General features: G+C 42.7%; 1 protein-coding gene across 4 annotated transcripts in view; it reads left to right on the forward strand.

The window, feature by feature from the left end:
• The window catches only part of Ubx (Ultrabithorax), an 89,991-nt gene that overhangs the window by 72,873 nt on the left and 2,606 nt on the right, over positions 1-14,512 (forward strand). The window lies entirely within an intron of this gene.

Consider the following 14,512-nt stretch of genomic DNA (forward strand, 5'->3'; position numbering starts at 1 on the left):
CTGGACGACGGGGTCTGGCCAGGGTCATAACTCTCATATTATTATGCATTCATATCGCCATTTTAATCACACTCACACATGCACCAGGGTGAAAGGGGGGGGGGATCGAGAGGATGGGATGCCTGTGAGCGATATGAGATTGGGATTAGGGGGATTGCCATAGCCATTCGATTGACCATCGAAGCCAGACAACGACTTACAACCTGTGAATGGCGGAAGCCAATGGGGCTTAGCCTTTGATTTGCAACTCTGACCCTTTTTATATAATGTTTATTTTGTTTTTATTTGTTTAAAAATATTTAAAAGTGTCTGGAAATGATTTAATTATTAAGAAATTCAAATGGACTGTATTTATTAATAAACTGTAAGTGCCTCCTTCCGATTTTGTCACAATGCCCATTTTCCGTGTGGATATAATAATGGCAATCAGTTTTCCACACCATTTCCACTGCCGGCATATGTCGCAGTGTGTTGCGAAAATCTATATAATTTGTAGCTAAACAAATTCCAACTGCGCTGCCGTTGTGTGTACATTGTGGAAGTAACACTTTGAGGCCCCCCAATGATTTATTACCCAATTTTACTGCCATGTTTTCTTAATTTCGCATTCGACATTTCCCTTGCACCTCCATGCCGTCTCGGCCATGCGCATGGCACCACTCACACCACCCACAACCGCCCACACCCACCCTTCGGGGGTTCGTGTACCGTTAGATGGTGGATTGTAACTCAACGAAATAAAATAAAACACGCACCAAAGCACATTCATCCCTCGAGAAATATCGCTTATTTGGTCGGTAATAATTCTTGGCCTGTGCGCCAGGCCCGAAAAAACCCACCCACTTCTTCTAGCAACCCCCCCGACCCATGGTATCCTTCGAGTAAAACAAAAGGCAGCATCTTTTCTTCCCTTTTCTTCCTGTGCCTTGCCACGTGCGTGAGGGGCGGCGGGCGTGGCACGCCCTAAGGAAAGGAGAAAGTTTTTCGGCTGGAGCAACTTGAGCAAGACGCATGGCCCCGGGAAATTCCTGGAGTTGGAAAAGCAGGCGACCAGGGGGAAGGCGGACTCCTCTTGCAAGGTAAAAGGGGGTAAGCGGAGAGAGAGAGAGAGAGCAGGCGGGCGGAAGGAGAAAGAGAGCAAATTTTTCTCTCGTAGACACTTTTTACGAAATATTTCATCGAAATGTGTCCCTGGTGTAACATTTAATATTAAAGGTGGGCGGATGCGGTGGCCAGACGGGTGCTGCGAGCGGCGGCAAAGCTGGGAAAGCTGGGCGGACTCCTTATAAATTAGCCTTATTCTCCAAGACATTTTGTTGCGAATAAAGCAGGAGAAAGTTTACGAAATGAACCGAAGGAAAGAGTCGGCAGGACGGGAACGGAGACAAGTGCAGGGCGCGAAAAGGCAGCCGGGAAATTCCTGGGACAAGAAAATAACCAATGGAAAGAATAGAATGGCATGGAAAAGAATAGCAAATGAAGCGGAGACCGCTAAAAACTTAAACCAATAAATCACAAGTTAATTACAAGCACGAGTATTAACTCAGGGCACTGCAACCGCATTGCCGCCCAATCTCTAACTCAAACTCCAACTTCAAGTCGAGCATCGCCCGAACAAGGGGAGCTACAAATTCCATAATTATATTTTATGCGATTTATTTGTTCCTCGTTGTCATGTCTGTTTGCCCAAAGATAATGGCGGCGCCTTCTCCGTTCATTTATCGGCCACCGAACGGCCTCTCCTCTCCTTCCAACCCCAATTGTCGTCATGTGTTCCAACCATTTTAATTGCCCAACTTTTCTCGAGGGGAATGGGGGTGCTGCAACCGATGCGGGCGGCCCGGGAAGAACCCTCTAAATCTCTCGAACCCTGCTCGCCTCGATTTATGTCTGGCAAATTTAATTGCGCCCCTCGCGTTGGCAAACAAATCATATTAATTATGATTATTCATTTTATTGGCTTCCCATCTGCAATTGTGCTGGCTTCTTAAAGTATGCTTCATCTTGAGATGTTAATGGGTAAAGGGGATTATGTATAATAATATTTTTAAAGAAGAATAATCCCAAGGAATTTAAAAATAACGAAACATAAGGGAAACTGGAGAACATCAACTTTGTTTTATTAAGAAATATTTTAGTAATCCTTAAAGAATCTTTTAAAAATTACCTACAAATATTCATTCATAAATTAAATCCCCTAATTTGTTTAGGTCTTAAAGAGCTTAAATTATAAAATATATTCATAAGCAAATCCAGTTTAATATTCTCTGCTTGTTAAAATGAATTTAAAGGCGATTTCCACCCTACAACCAGCCACAGTGCAATCACCCCCCGACAATTATAAGTGTATATATTTAATTTGATGGTCTATTTACCATATTCATGATGTCACTCCTATGGCATCACTCTCATAACTTTAAAAACTTTTCTTTCGTTTGTGTGTTTTTTTCGAAAAGTTTCGCCTTGGCCGCCAAGAGCATTGGCAGCTGCTCAAGGCGAATCGGGGCGGAATTTTCACTTTGTAAGACTAAAGTTTTCATTGCCCTCGCAAGATTGCGTGTGGGCAATGTTTTTCTTGGTCTGGTCTTCGTTTCGTTTCGATTCGCCGCTCTGTTTACTGTTTTTATTTACCTTTTTTCGGTGGGTTTTTGCAAACTAATTTACATATCCCCACACACCAAGCCATCCATCTAAGAAGCGCCCTCGCCATTTATTCATTAATTCAGAGTCCTGCGACATAAATTAGTTAACTTGGACTCGCAACTTTTCGAATTGGCGGCGGGTGTTTTCACTGGAGAATTTTAATGTGGATTCCCCGGGGAACTGACATCTTTTCCCTATTTTTTGTTTTCTTTTCCCTGGGAAGGAAGCGGGGTTTTAGCTGCGGTTTCTTTAGCTGAAGTGCATGTTTTCCAGGAGGGAAAGAGAAAAAGAAAAGGCAAACAACAACAATTGAAACTCCGGTGAGGGCGGCGGTGCCAAGTCAAGTAGAAAAATACTCTTACAATGCAATAATACAGCAACAAAAATAAAAGAAAAACCAAACCAAAACCAACCAATAAACGAGAAAAAACGCTTATAGCTTAAGCCACGACTGTGAGATACTCACTGATCTTTTACTATAAATGTAGCATACTTTGAGGGTAATGAAAAGGGTTATTTTAAATATTTTATTGTTTATTTTATTTGTTTATTCATCATAACAAACCCTTTTGATTAAGCAGTTATTGTCCTTAAAACTCTAGATTTCTTATAGACATCCCGAGGACCTATACTCTCCTGTAACCTCTATGTACTGGGTATGAAAAAAAGCAACATTGTAAAATGAAACAACGGGCGTGAACTCGGCCTGGGTTGGTTGGGCAAAGTTTTCCTTTTGCCACGTTATTTTTTTGTTACTTTGCCGCTCTCCGTTTTGTTTTGGGCCTGCAACAATCTTGAACATTTTGGCGCTGTCTTTCGCCGGCCAGAATGGGGCTCGGATCGGGAGAATGGGACTGGAGAATGTGGGCCGCAGGCGGAAACACCCAATACAAGTCACAGCTGGATTTATGTCATGCCTTTAATTGGCTGCTGTGCCGATGTCGAACTCGGAGAGCCCCCTTGTACCAGTCGCAGTCCCAGTCCCCCAGCACCCATTCCCCATTCTCGGTACCAGTTTTGGTCCTGCTCTTCCGAAAGCAACAATTCTCTGCCTTCATCCATTAGCTGGAAAATCGAGTTTTTTCCTTTGGCTCTTTTTTTCTTTCTTTTTTGTTCTTTCTGTAGACTAAAAAACACAAGTGGCAGTATTTTGTGCTGGCTGGGAGTCTCGGGTATCCGGGATTCCGGCGGGCAGCAATTAAAACGAAATTTTTCTGCCTGCCGCCGCCGCCGCCGCCATCTTCGGGGATTTTGCGATGGCAATTAAAAACGAATTTTGCGCGGCTTCATTAGGCGATTTTGTATTGCGAATTGCGAATGCCATTCGAAGGCGGTGGCTGGCTGCCAGCTTAAATATTCATATGAGCCAGGCTTCCGATCGCTAAGGCGGCATAAGGTATGATGGCCAGATACATTTGCAGATGCGGATGCAGATACAGATGCCGCTGCCGATAGACCCCATCAAGTGCCAGCTGTTGCGGGGCGCATTCAAATTAAATTCAATAAATTTTTTACCCATATTTTCCGGTCGCTTCGCACTTGCTGGAGTCAAACGAGCATCGAACGAAATATCAACACTTCCGAATGGGGGTTTTGGGGGATTGAAGTCTGGCGGGGAGGAGACTTGGGGGGGGGGAGTCAAAGGGTTGAGGCGGCAGAAGCCGCTCTTGAGGCCGTCTGCGCCCCACTTGGAATTTATGCGCTCCGGCGACAACATATGGTCACGTAAATTCATGCGACAATATACGATATGATGTCACACACACATGACTCGGTGCTTTATTTTTTATGCAAAACGTTGTAGGGATTTTTTCTCTGTTTTGGTTTTTTTGCTCTCCTTATTTTCTTTTCTTTTTTTTTTTTTTAATATGTGAGAAGAGACTTGAAGCGCTTGGGAAAAATGCAGGGTGGCGAAGAGGGGTCTGATTTACGACAGACAGCCGGCCGCCATTCGCTTAAGTTAATAAGCGTGCCAGGCGGGAGGAGATACATTCATTCCGAAAAGGAAAGCTTATCTGGCAGATATCATCGGAGCGAGGAAAACAGAAAAGACAATAGATACAGTTTTATAAGAAATGTAATGGTATTAGGGAAAGGGTATTGAAATACTTGCCATGAAACAATTTCTAGAGCATAATGCGTTTACCTAAAACAAAACTAGCTTACTTATTCGATTAACTATCAATAAGCTTTAATAATTTACCGCCATTTGGGTAAATGTCCCTTTGATAGAGTCATATTAATGCCACACAAACCTCCAGTAACATATATCCCTTTTAGGAACCTTCTGTATTTATCATCTCACTATTCCCCAGCACTGTATGAGCTGCTAGAAATGTCACAATATTTTCCACAATTTCTCGGACCCTCGGCTCACCTCGGACTCATTCCTCAGCCAGCTATTGGCTGGAAATTATTGCCCGCCCTGCAGCGTTTGGCAGAGTGTGAAATTGGCAAGGAGCAAAATGAAAAACTTTTGGCCAGGCCAAATGGGGAGGGGAAAGACTGGGAGGGGAGGGAAAGTTTGCAGTTGTGGCCAGCCAGCAGCCATCCAGCCATCCAGCAGCCTGCCAAGTTCATAATTTCCCAAGAAGATTTCACAAAATATTAGTTAAACAAAACATAAACCAAAACCTTGCAGACGTTTGTGCATACAAACGTGGGCTAAATCACCTAAAAGCATGCAACATAATTCACCCGACGCCAGCTCCTTAGATACCAGCACACACTGGCTCGCACACACACACACACACACACAAGAATATCCTGGCGGAGGGATGCTCACAGGAGCATCAGCATACCAAGAAGCGACGAAGCTCAACGTTTCCGTTTCCTCAAGCGCCACTCCAGCATCCTCTCACTGCCGCCCACTTTTAATGGCCTCGAGTTCAGTTTTCGGCAGTTTGGGGATCGTCTTTTGCATGTGCAAGCTAAGTGAATCGCTTGAGGGGGGGTTCCATTCCAAGGAGCAGCACGCATGCCAGCCTGCCGGGGAGGGGTCTCGGTGGGTAAAACAACAACCAAGGTTGACATTAGCGGGCACAGCGCACAACGAAACCCAATTAGAACAAAGATATACGACACCAGAGCGAGGCGACGAAACAACATGGAAAATGTAGACCCTCGACGCAAGCGGGGCCATTTCCATGGGCGTACTTAGGGGGGCGACAAGTTTAATATTTAAAATTTAGTTTGATTTGGAAAAGGCTTAATCCTAGCTAGAAAATTGTTAACTTATATTAAACAGTGTGATCAAGGATCTTGCTAAGTTTAACATAGACACTTGATTTAAAACAAGGAGTGTTTTCTTAACCAATTAATTCATTTTTAAACAAAATCTCTGTTTCACTTTCGTTCCCTTTTAATAACTCCGACTACGCCCCTGGCCATCTTGGCTGCTCCTTGCACGCCTCATTCCTAGTGCTCCTGCTACTGCTCCCGATCCCGTTACTGCTCCTGCTACTGCTCCCGATCCCGTTACTGCTCCCAAACCTGCCTGCTCCCTTTCAACAATGAAGCGTGTAATTACAAGCGTAAACGCTGTGTGGGTGGTGGACCAAAAATCACACGACAGGAGACATTTTTCGAAAAGGGTTGAGCTGAGTTATGTCGGAGTTGGTGGTGGATGGTGGATGGTGCTGCTCCCGGTGCAGAGGTGAAGGCGGCACATACTCGTACGTACGCGTCGCAGCGCATAATTACTTTACAAGTTCATTATAAACCATCATAAATCTATGAAGGAGCAGCGTAGAGCCCGGCGACGACTTACAATGGAAATGGAAATTTTCAACCTTAGCACTTTCTTTCCTGGGGAACAGCTACCAACTCACAGTCGGAGTGTCCAACCCCCTCGATCCCAGTTGAGCCGTAAATTCTTTGTCTGAGGGATGGGCGAAACAATGGAGAGTAATTCACTTGCGAAAATGTTATTGATTACGAAACAGGACGACGGCAACAACTGCGGCACCCGGAATCGACCAACTGCATCCCCATGTGCTGGAGACAATGGGATAAAAGAAGATATTGAACAAATATATAAGTCAGGGTATAGTGAGATGGATTACATATTTATAATTATAGAAAATATTAAGGGAGCTAAGACAGGCAAAGTATTTGTTGTTTGTTCTCAATGGAATATTTATTATTAAATCAAAACCAAGTTTACATAAGATCACCCTTATTAAAATATAAATAATTCACTTTTAGTTAAGAAATTTATTTTTGAACCTTTGATTTGATTTTAGATTTATGTACATTCTTTTTAACCCCACTGTTTCCATTGGTTCCCTGCACCTTTTGCTCCTTTTTGTCGATTTTGCGCAAAAGCAATTTGAGCATAAATCTTCCCAACGACAAACTCGCCGCCTCACACACACCACACACACCTCCCTACCTAGTAGGGAGTGCAATTTTTGTGCAATGGATGCGGCAGGAATCGGAATCGGTATCCGAATCGGAATAGGAATGGGTTTTGGGTGCGGAATATGGGATATGGCGAGCTGCAAGCTCGAAATTAACTGTTAGTTTTACACGTTCTGAACTGAAATAAAAACAAATACAACTGGCGAGGGGAAAAGAAAGGAATTGTTGCTCTTAACTTTCACTTTTCTCACACACACAAGGAAAAGCTGACTGGGAGCAGCAGCTGCTGTGACCCCAAAAGGCCGAACCCAAAACCCGAATTCGACACCGCGCCGAATGCCATCGCAGTCTCCGTCTCCATCTCCATCTCCGGCTTCAGCTTCAGCTCTTTTTCCGCCCACAAGTCTGGACCATAAGTTTGTCGTTTAGTTGGAGGGCAAATAAAAATAAAAACTTCAAGTGCCAATTATGTGTGAAATTCCGACACTTTTCGCTTGTTTACTTTTATGCGCCCTTAATGAAGTTTCTGCTTTTGCTGCATCACCTAACCTTTCTGCCCTTTTTCACATGTGCAAGTGGGTGCTTTTGAGGGGTGTAATAAGAGACCGGAAAATGTTAAACCATGTCGGAAGTTGGTTTAATTAATTAGCGCAAAAAGGTAAACTGCAGAAATCTGACTAGGCCAAGATGATGAGAGGTAACTAGAAGGTGGCATATGAGTATCTTGTTTAGCATGGTTTTAAAAGTTAATTGTAAGCTGAAGATTATTATATTCTTTCTTAAGTAATTCCCATCCCAATTTTCCTCTAATATAATCTTAATTTCAATGAAACCCCTATCAACCCTCAGCCAGGAGACATTACAAAATACACCCCTCAATCTAGACTTGAAAAAAATCCAATTAAAAACGCATTCAATGCGATTTTCTCAAAAGTTAACCCAGATGAAAGAAGGCCGCCCTCAAGCCATGTTGCAAACGAGTGGGCGTGTCATATCTGTGGGGCGCAATCGCAGGCAATTAAAAGATACTCAGATACACAAATGGCGTTGCAGCCGCCGTCTGATTTGTATCTTGAAGCTTCCTTTCCTACTGAAAAAAATAAAATAAAAACATAAACAATCCCAGCCAAAGTCTTATCAGACTTGGCAGCCATTTTCCTTATTTATTTCTTTGGCTGGGGAATCGTTATTTAGATTTGACACTTGGAGCTGATTTTTATTGGCCCGTTTTTCGGTTGAGTAGCGGAAATGTTGCACATTTCCGTTTGCCGGGCAGCCATAACTTCCATCGATAATTATCGGGGACAACAGCAGATGACGTCAGATACATTGAACTGGAAGGGGGGGGAGTCTTTCCGAATGCTGTGAATTGTGCGTTTTTAGTTTTTGTCTAATGAGCTCTGAAATCGTGAATATATTGCCAACGGCGATGTTCTCCACAGATATGAAACAGCTTGACATCGTGCCACTTATTTATTTATTCGCTGTCCAAGTCTGCTGTCTTCTGTCTCGGGATTTTGCGCTTTTGCCGGGCAGACAAACAGGCTGAGAAAAAATTATATTATTTTAAAGAGAAGTCTTAAAAATGCAATTGTTTCATTAGTTTCTATTGCTTAAACAACTTTTTAATTAAAAAATTCTACCTTAAACACCTTTGAATAAGTTCACATTGATTTGTAATAGCTATAACCATTTTTAAAATACGAAATATTAAGAAATTTCCTTCTCTATTCCATTTTGTTCAGTGTATAAACTGAAACAGAAATCCCCCATTGAACAGCTTCATCTTCGTAGTCACGCTTTGCTCGCATCTTCCTCAAATGCCTTTGCTTGTGCTTCGCATTTGAACTGTTAAAAATTTGGTCCGAGAGAGATACAGAGATACAGATACATCTGTATCTCTCAATCTCCATCGATGCGTTCCGCCAGCTGTCGCTGCTTTGTATCTGTATCTGTGAGGATGAAACTGGAAATGGAAATAGAACTTGAAACGGAGCCAAAATAGAGTCGTTGATTATTTTAATGATGACGCCGAGGTTAAAGCACGATGGGAAGGCGTTCCGCCAGAAATATATATACATATATATTTCTACAAGCCCCTAGATGGTTAGGGGTCTATGTAAATATGGAAATGGCGTGTCGCGTTCACATATATTTTCGGTTTCGTCTTCTTTTTTTGGGGAGAAAGGGGTTCGGCGTTCGGCGTTCACATCGCTCATTAATTGAGCTATTAAGATAAACCCACATCGAATGCCGCGTTCAGCTCCGACGCCCAATGGGCCTGCCTGAACTCTAGACTCTCCGGCTTGAGGCACTGGGTCAGTCAGCCAAAAGGCTGGCTGCTCGGTGTGCCAATGATGGCATTATTATACAATTCACATACCGAATAGAGACAATAAACAGTCAAATGTATTCATTCATACACAAATTGGCTTTTAATTGCCATGACAAGGGGGCAGGGCGACCGAAAGGGTATCACTCAGAGTTGATCATGAAAGGGAAATTGTTAACCATATGGAAATTAAGAAGTAGAGCGTATAAATATAAAATATATAATCTTTACACCTCAAAAACAAAGAACAAAAATTATAACAAAATGTTACAGAACCTTAGAAATTTTCCAAAAATTAACCTTTTTATTATTAATCGAAATCTACCCTTATTGCCTGTCGTCACTATTTCTCGAAACCTTCTTGGCTTGAATTTCCCCCTAAAAACACAATAAATGTTCCCTTTTAAATTGCAAGCTCAACTGGCTCGCTCGTAACTCAAAACTGAGATGGATCCGCCGGGGATCGCGCTGGTCAGTGGCCCTGACTGAATCGAGGCGACCTGCTACCTGTTGCTACCTCTTGCAATGAATTATTTTAATGACGAGAGAGAGAGAGCCCCTTCGACGGGGATCCTGGGCATGCGTAAGATGCGCCGCCGCCATGTCCCGGTCCAGTTCAAGTGGAACCAGTTTCCCTGCATTTCTCAGATCATCAGTGCGCGCAGCCATTGGGAGTTGCGCTTGCAAGCACAAAATTACCAAAAGAGAAGATCTGAAAGGTACCAAAAAAATATAATAAAGTAAGCAAAACGTGCGTGAGGCTTAAGACTGTTCGTTAAGCGGATTTTATCGACGATCTGGCAGAAATTTCTCCCAAAAAAAGGGGCCCTTTTCCCAAAAACCAAACTCTTTTTCGGCCACAATTACGTCGATTTGCAATTTGGGAGGCTGTACGCGCCACGAATTCCGCGATCAAGCCAACCGATTTCTCGTGCGAATAATTCCATTTGGCACATCATTTTTGGGCAGAGAGAAAAGCCCAATTACCACACGCGAAAAAATATAAGGAAAAAATATTCCCTAACGTTTTAAATAAATTAAGAAATAGATTTCTTCCTTTGAATATTTTCCAAGTTGTAATTCCCAAAAGCAGATGCAGACTGGGTTTTACCTTTCCCCAAAATCCCAGCCTCCGAAAAGCAATTAAAAACTGATTGCCTAGGTGGAGTTGGAAGTCTGAGCGAGTCTGGATTTGGATTTGAAATTGAGAAAAATTGAAAATTCAGTTCCTGGCTGCGACAGACATAAGATACTGCCCAAGTTGGGGGTGCACACCCTAAACGTGTATCTCAAAATTTGATAACCACACCGGCAGTGTCAGTGGCAGTGGCAGTTGCCATTGCAGTTGCAGCTGCAATTTCAGGTTGCAGGCCACAGAATACGGATGCTTGCCGGGATATGTATGCCGAAGATTGCGTTCGTGTTTGCGTTTGGCAATTGCAACTCAATTGCGCATTTGCCACCGCAAGCATCAATATCTGGCATAGGCGTAGTCCTAGGGGCCATAATCACGTCTCTGGAGCCAAGGAATCCGGGAAGGCCCAGGCTGAAGCTGAAGCCGAAGCCACTCCCCCCCAGAGACACCAACTCGCACTCCCTGCGGCCAATTTAATTGACAGATTTAGTGGTGCTCGATTGGCAGTGCGGAAAATTAGTTTTCCGTCTCCCAGAAGCTGACTTTCTGTGGCGCCGTCGCATTTAATTGTTTTATAGACACTCGAATCCCAGAGCCATGTACAAAAGCCCACCTATCTATCTATCTATCTATCTATATACGCCGCAGCCATGTCTATGTATCCGGCAGATGCGAGTGGGTGTGTGTATAGTACATCATACTGGCTAGGTGGAACACGCCCCTGACAAACACGCACGAAAATAGATTTAATTAAATGGCGAATAAAATGCGTGAGTTGCTAAGCGAAGGGGGACGCGGACACATGTGTGCCAAGCCATCCAATTAATCGATGGCCAATCGATTTCTCTTCTCGATTTTCGGTAGCTTTCGCCCGAAAAGGGTTCCTGCCGTGTGTCCTTTTTTATTTCTTAGAAAAGGAAATTAATTTCCGGTTGACCCGGTGACGATATTAATGATGCCTATAAATCGGAGGGAACAAAGTAGAAGTTTGTTATGGTTATTAACTCAGAAGAAAGTTAGAAAGTAAAATTAAACATTTTTGGAGTCAATTTTTATTTAAAATTTTACTCCTGTGTTCCATCTGATTTTAAGAATTCTCGTTATTCCCTACGTACACTCAAATTCCCAGTAATCGAGGCCCATCTAAATATTTGTACCTTAGGGATACCAGGAATAGGCCAAAAGTATCTCTTCTGAGTGCCACTAGAAATTCCAGGAGAGGAGCTCCCCATTTCGGGAACCGAATCTCATCTGAATAGCACGTGACGATGACAAAAACAAAACATAAATTAGAAAGAGTGAGATATTGGGGAAGCCAAAAAACAAAATCGAATTAGATATAAGTAGTTGTCTCGCACACAGATACAGATACACATACCCATATCCAGTAGATACATATATATTCTATTATAATAGAAGCATAGATCACACGTTGTGCCGCATGCAACATGGAGTCTCAGCGTCACCTGGAGATTTATTGCCGCTTGCAACGCTCCGAAAATGGGGGTTGTCCAGATGGAGAGAGGGAGGGAGGGAGAAAGACACGCCCAGAGCGAGACAAGTATAGATATCGCTCCGTTTCGGTTCAAAGTTCGCTGCAAATGGGAAACACGTAAACTGTCAAAACTTTAAATCCCTGAGGAATTTAAGTTAAAAAATATAACACGTACTGGGGACTTGGGCACAGCTGCGCTACCCGAAAAAAACGAAAATACAAAAAATACAAGAGAGACGACAAAACCTTGAAAATGTATCTTCGGGGCGAAGAAAAACCAGGGAAGGCCCCCATGGAAAGCCAACTGGAACAGAATAAGTATTCGAAAAAAAAAGATTTCCTCCTCCTCATCCATCCTCATTGCGCCCTCAGCCTGCGCCTCCCCCTTTCGGCTCGTTTAAATTATCTACGAGAAATTTCGCGCCTTGCCATACAAAGTTTTATTGTACCGCATCCACGCCCCCCTCGGCCCGCACATACCAGCATTTAAATTATGTACTTAGAAATACACAAAAATTTTCCAAAAGTCTACAAAAGAAAATGGCACAGCAGAGCAGAGCACAGCAGGACGTAGCGAAAGAAGCAGAGAGCGAGCCAGCAAAATGAATTTCGCACTTTTTCGCATAATAAATTTGGAAACTTGGCCAGCACTGGAAGAAAAAAATCTAAGCGAGGAGAAAAAAAAATGCCGAGGCAAAGCAAAGTTTCGTAAAAAGTTTATTTTTGCATATACAAAGCAGCGGCAGGGCAGGGGATGAAGTAGGAATAGTCGACTGCCGAGTGACAAATTCCATTTAAAATTGCCGAGCAAAGCTCACGTTCACGTACTACTACTCCTCAAGGCGTACATCCTTCTCCTCCTTGGCGAACTCCTAAATAAAATGAAACTTTTCGCTAAACCTCAGCGTGATGTATTCCAGGAGAAGAACGCCGGCAAAGGGAGCACGACTCTGCCAGGGATTTAAGTTAATCAGCAAACAGGTTTAGAGCTAAATAAATTTATTTATGCCCTTTACGCTTTTTGTTTTCTGCTCGCTCACAAGTGTTGAGGGGGGGGGGGAAAGTGGGTATCCCAAGTTTACTTGAGCATTCTTGGAGGGAACCATCTTGGTTTAATTGAAATTCCTATAACAGATTAAATAAATAATTTTGGGTATAATTCCCTTTAAGCTGTTCAGAGTGAGCAGGTTGAGAGAAAAAAGTAATTTAGAGTCCTTTAAAATATTTTGCTGTATCTCTTGAGTCATTTCAAGAGTTTATTAATTATTTTTATTACTTTTACGATACCTAAAAGGCAATTTTAATAATAAATATTATTTTAAAACAGCCATAGTTGCTTGAAAAATATACTTACATTTATTTTTATTGTTTCGGCTGGATACACCGATTCCAATTTCCAACAAATTGCCACAAACTGACGCATCGCAAATCTTGTGGCCTGTCACTGGCCAATTTTCTCGCACATTAAATCGGTGTTTATAATTCTCGCAAGGCATTTATAAAAATAAAGCCCCATTAAGCAAATTTATCTGGGCATGTTGTGTGCAAGAGCCTATATAACATAGCCTCCCCATATAGACGATAATTTCTTTGTTTCGGATCCTCTGACCATTTTATTTCGCATTTCATTTTTATAGACTATAAAATTTTTTCGCCATTTATTTGCACACCCACACAGTTGCACTGGTAATAACGATACGAGTACCTGCGTGTGTGAGAGTGAAAGATAAATGCGTTTTCACTTTATGACTTTCGTGTCGGCATAAATTTGTTAATACCTTTAGGCCAAATTTATAACATAATAAATGCTCATAATATTTAACTTAACATTGTGCCCAGGCCCAGCCAGGGAGAGAAAGACCGAAATGCGAAAGTCAACATGGATGTGTGGCATGGCGATAAAATCAGACATCGTCTGGTTCTGCTCAAGCATCAGGTGGACACCAGAGGAGGGTTGGGAGAGGGAGGGATGCAGCTGGAGCTGGAGTGCACACACGAAATTGAGTTATTGCACTTGAAGGCAAATTAAACTTCATAAATATTTAAAATCAGAGATTAAACACGGCATTGTGCTGCTGACTGAGGGCCCTGCTCTGCGCCAGCCTCTCGTGTTGCCAATTAAAGAGGCATTATCTGGCATAACTGCTATTTAAGTAGCCACATTCGCAATCTCCCCAGTGCCGAATGCTCGCACGTTTCTCCTTTCAATTTTAATGTTTGCTGCTGCAATGACAGCACAGCAGCAGCAGCAGCAGCAGCAACATTGTCGGTGCAGCAGCAACATCCAACATCGAGTCTTGCGGTGCAGCGGCAAACGATCAATTTAAAGTAACGATCTCGATCTCGGCGGAGAAACAAAAACCACAACTGCAAATGGCAAATGGCGATACTCGTAAAAATGAAATGTATTTCTTTTTTTTCCTGATTTTACTCTACTCCTGAAGATTTCCTTTCCTTTCCTTGGCGCATGTTCCGGCCTACGTTCGAGCTGCTTGATGATTGCTGGTAAAAAAGCAGAATTTATATTTATGACTTTGGCTAAAAA

The sequence above is a fragment of the Drosophila kikkawai genome, chromosome 3R, assembly GCF_030179895.1.
Source record: "Drosophila kikkawai strain 14028-0561.14 chromosome 3R, DkikHiC1v2, whole genome shotgun sequence".
NCBI classification, from domain to species: Eukaryota; Metazoa; Arthropoda; class Insecta; order Diptera; family Drosophilidae; genus Drosophila; species Drosophila kikkawai.